Genomic DNA, 4,761 nt, shown 5'->3' on the forward strand with positions numbered 1-4,761 from the left:
AGTCCAGCTTCTTGAGCTCTTTATATATAGTGGATATTAGTCCCCTATCAGATTTAGGATTGGTAAAAATCCTTTCCCAATCTGTTGGTGGCCTTTTTGTCTTATTGACAGTGTCTTTTGCCTTGCAGAAGCTTTGCAATTTTATGAGGTCCCATTTGTTAATTCTTAACAGCATAAGCCATTGCTGTTCTGTTTAGGAATTTTTCCACTGCGCCCATATCTTCGAGGCTTTTCCCCACTTTCTCCTCTATTAATTTCAGTGTCTCTGGTCTTTTTTTTTTTTTTCAATGATACTCATTTATTTACTTTTAGTAATAAACTTTTTCTATCTCATACATGATTGGACACATATTTTGCTTTAAAATTAATAGTCACAAAGAAATGAACAGTGGTTTATTTTTGCAATCACGGTGACCACGCAGACGAATCTTAAGGCCTCAACACCACCGCATCTTACCATTTTTACCGTACAGGAAGGCCTCCTGTTTTGACTCTTTCTGGTGAACAGTGTTTTTTCTCTGGTGGTTTCCATTGGTCAGGTAGTCATGACAGATGGTGGACCACGGCTCCTGCTGTGTGTCAGGGGATTCTCTACCAGGTGAATCCTTGTTCTGACTGCAGCAGCTGCTGGCAATCTTTCAGTGCAAGTCCCCGCCACAGGACCTCTCTACCGTGGCTGGCCCAGGAGGCCTGCTTTGGCTGCCAGGGCTTCATTCTGCTGAATGTGATATTCCTGAAATCTCACGGATATCCTCTGTGTCATTTTTAAATATTTCTGTAATATTTCTGTAATATTTCTGTAAGCAATGTTCTGAACAGGTCACCTAGAAATACAAGGGGAAGATCCAAAAGGCAACACAAATAATCATTTCTGTATTCTGAAGGAGCCACCACAGGGAGCGGTGCTTTCTTTTTGGTAGATCTACAAACTGAGCACTATCCTTGGCTTGCAATTTTATAGCTTTAAACTGTTTATGCTTTCACCTACTGATGAGAATTAAGGTTTATGAAGTCTCTACAGGTCTGTGGCACCAGGAATAATAGTGTGCTCTGTGCCCAGCCTTCGTGACAAACTAGATTTGGCTGGGCTTCAGTCTGGAGTAGCTTTTCTCTAACCTAAGGCCCACAATCCTACCTCCTTATTCAGACTGATAATCAAACAAATACCCTACAAAAACGAGTAGAAGGCTTGTTTCTCTTTTATGAGAAACTTGCTTCTGGGTATTTTCATTTAAAACATTTTATATTTTTCTCTTGAGCAAGGTCTGGTTATGTAGCCAAGACCAGTGTAGAATTTCAAAATCTTCTGCCCTGGCCTCCCAAATGCTGAACCTCCCCCACTCTCAACCCTTTTCTTTCTAATATCAACCGAGGTGACCCAAGCTCAGAAATCATCTTCCTGGTCCTCTCTCACACGTTGACCCTAGCCTATAATGGATTCCTGTGTATCTGTGAATGGGCATAGATGCAGGTAAAGCCCAAGGATTCACAGAGGAGACCAAGAGAAGGTAACTATGGTGGTAAGGAAGGATGGATTGTGGGCAAAAGCACACGCCCCAGTCATGATAGAGAAAATAAAGCTATTTTCCTCCAGTTTTAACTTGTAAGAATCTTTACTTTCTGGTTAGCCTTTCAGGCAGGGGCTGAGGCTGGGTTTGCTTCCCAATCCCATGAGCCACCTGTGCACTGGGAACTCACTGAGCTTATCTGTCCCATTCAGAAAGAGGGACTAAAACGTTTGTTATGGGAGTTGTTTTTATAACCTTATTTTTCTCCTTTTTTCCTGCTTAAAATGACATCCAAGCATTCTACGGTAGTGTTACTTAATCTCTAAATTGTATTGGTAGAGATAAAAATAAAGTATGGTTTATAAAAATAAGAGTATTGTATGATCAAAGCCTAAGTATGAAATTGCAAGGTGCTACAACATGTTCCTTAAAAAATGGGTATCATACTTGGTATTTTCCTAAACTTTGTAAGTTAAATTACCTAACAATTAGATCGGGGCATGGACGTTGACTGACTTCTCTGGAAGAAGTCTCTCACTCTGAGCAGATATACAAAAACCCTTATATGGACACTGGAAGCAGGGTGCCGGTCAGCATCGGGTCCCCCACGTGTACTCATGTGCCACCACACTCTCACTTCCACAGTTCCAACTGCTCAGGGCCAAAGTGTGTCAGGCTTCTTCAGCATCGCCACCTTGACAAAGGCAGACAAAGAGCATCTCCTGTGTTGCCAGGTGGTGGCGCACCCCTTTAATCCCAGCACTTGGGAGGCAGAGGCAGGTGGATCTCTAAATTGGAGGCCAGCCTGGTCTACACAGAGAAGAAACCCTGTCTTGAAAAGCCAAAAAGCAACATCTGCTCTGGAACCACAGCTCAGCTGCTGTATACTTGGTCTATAAAATGGTCGGCCTTGATGCAGCGTGACTGTTAAATTCAACCTGGCATCTTGGGTTCCTGACTGCTTTAGTTCCTCTAAGCATCTGCATGGAAATGGCAGCCCAGTCAGAAAGAAGAAATGAAGTGCTTAGATGGATTTACTTTGTGATTTATGACAAACGTGGGGTTTCTTTCGTGAGTAACACTTTTCATACCTCTTCAGGTTTCACCTCTCTTGTTGTGAAGTCTTTAACACAGTCCAAAAAGCAGGTTTCTGTAAGTTTATTGTAGGTTCCCAGGAACTCCTTAAACTGTTTTATCTGGTCAGATTCTGGTATCTGTGCAGCCATATTCTTTCAGTATGTTTATTAGTCACTTAGCCACAGGATCTCGCCTCTGACACCGGGACCGGGCTGAAGAGCTGCGGGCGTCTCTGGTCTTATGTGGAGGTCTTTGATCCACTTAGACTTGAGCTTTGTACAAGGAGATAAGAATGGATCAATTCACATTCTTCTACATGATAACGGCCAGTTGTGCCAGCACCATTTGTTGAAAATGCTGTCTGTTTTCCACTGGATGGTTTTAGCTCCTTTGTCAAAGATCAAGTGACCATAGGGGTGTGGATTCATTTCTGGGTCTTCAATTCTATTCCATTGATATACCTGTCTGTCACTGTACCAGTACCATGCAGGTTTTTTTTATTTTATTTTATTTTTTTATCACAATTGCTCTGTAGTACAGCTTAATGTCAGGCATGATGATGATTTCACCAGTGCTTCTTTTATTTTTGAGAATAGTTTTTGCTTTCCTACATTGAGTCCTGTTTTGTGACCAATTATATGGTCAAATTTGGAGGAGGTACCATGTGGCGCTGAGAAGGTCTATCCTTTTGTTTTAGGATAAAATATTCTGTAGATATCAATTAAATTCATTTGTTTCATAACTTCTGTTAGTGTTCATGTGTCTCTGTTTAGTTTCTGTTTCCAGGATCTGTTCATTGGTGAGAGTGGGGTGTTGAAGTCTCCCACTATTATTGTGTGAGGTGAAATGTGTGTTTTGAGCTTTACTAAAGTTTCTTTAATGAATGTGGCTGCCCTTGCATTTGGAACATAGATATTCAGAATTGAGAGTTCATCTTGGTAGATTTTACCTTTGATGAGTATGAAGTGCCCTTCCTTGTCTTTTTTGATAACTTTGGGTTGGAAGTCAATTTTATTCGATATTAGAATGGCTACTCCTGCTTGTTTCTTTGGACCATTTTCTTGGAATATTGTTTTCCAGCCTTTCACTCTGACGTAGTGTCTGTCCTTTTCCCTGAGGTGGGTTACCTGTAAGCAACAAAATGTTGGGTCCTGTTTGTGTAGCCAGTCTATTAGTCTATGTCTTTTTATTGGGGAATTGAGTCCATTGATGTTAAGAGAAATTAAAGAAAAGTAATTGTCGCTTCGTGATTTTTTTGTTGTTGTTGTTAAAGTTGGAATTCTGTTCTTCCGGCTGCCTTCTTTTAGGTTTGTTGAATGATTACGTTCTTGCTTTATCTAGGGTGTAGTTTCTGTCCTTTTGTTGGTGTTTTCCCGTTATTATCCTTTGAAGGGCTGGATTCCTGGAAAGATATTGTGTGAATTTGGTTTTATCCATGGAATACTTTGGTTTCTCCATCTATGGTAATTGAGAGTTTTGTTGGGTATAGTAGCCTGGGCTGGCATTTGTGTTCTCTTAGGGTCTGCCTAACATCTGTCCAGGATCTTCTGGCTTTCATAGTCTCTGGTGAGAAGTCTGGTGTAATTCTAATAGGCCTGCCTTTATATGTTACTTGACCTTTTTCCCTTACTGCTTTTAATATTCTATCTTTATTTAGTGCATTTTTTGTTCTGATTATTATGTGTTGGGAGGAATTTCTTTTCTGGTCCAGTCTATTTGGATTTCTGTAGGCTTCTTGTATGTTCATGGGCACCTCTTTCTTTAGGTTTGGGAAGTTTTCTTCTATAATTTTGTTGAAGATATTTGCTGGCCCTTTAAGTTGAAAATCTTCATTCTCATCTACTCCTATTATCCGTAGGTTTGGTCTTCTCATTGTGTCCCGAATTTCCTGGATATTTTGAGTTAGGATCTTTTTGCATTTTGCATTTTCTTTGATTGTTGTGCCCATGTTCTCTATGGAATCTTCTGCACCTGAGATTCTGTTTTCTATCTCTTGTATTCTGTTGCTGATGCTCACATCTATGGTTCCAGATTTCTTTCCTAGGGTTTCTATCTCCAGCATTGTCTCCCTTTGTGTTTTCTTTATTGTTTCTACTTCCCTTTTTAGGTCTTGGATGGTTTTGTTCAATTCTGTCACCTGTTTCTCCAGCATTGTCTCCCTTTGTGTTTTCTTTAT

At 40.5% G+C, this 4,761-nt stretch overlaps 1 pseudogene across 1 annotated transcript; it reads right to left on the minus strand.

Moving 5' to 3' along the window:
• Positions 1-271: 271 nt before the first annotated feature.
• LOC147003285 (mitochondrial import inner membrane translocase subunit Tim9-like) lies at positions 272-2,754 on the minus strand (annotated as a pseudogene). The gene is made up of 2 exons (XR_015047966.1): positions 2,600-2,754; positions 272-824 (listed from the first exon to the last, which is right to left on the minus strand). The product of XR_015047966.1 is annotated as a mitochondrial import inner membrane translocase subunit Tim9-like (transcript).
• Between the last annotated feature and the right edge of the window lie 2,007 nt (positions 2,755-4,761).

The sequence above is a fragment of the Mus caroli genome, unplaced genomic scaffold (assembly GCF_978045245.1).
Source record: "Mus caroli unplaced genomic scaffold, Mus_caroli_1 scaffold_8, whole genome shotgun sequence".
NCBI lineage: Eukaryota > Metazoa > Chordata > Mammalia > Rodentia > Muridae > Mus > Mus caroli.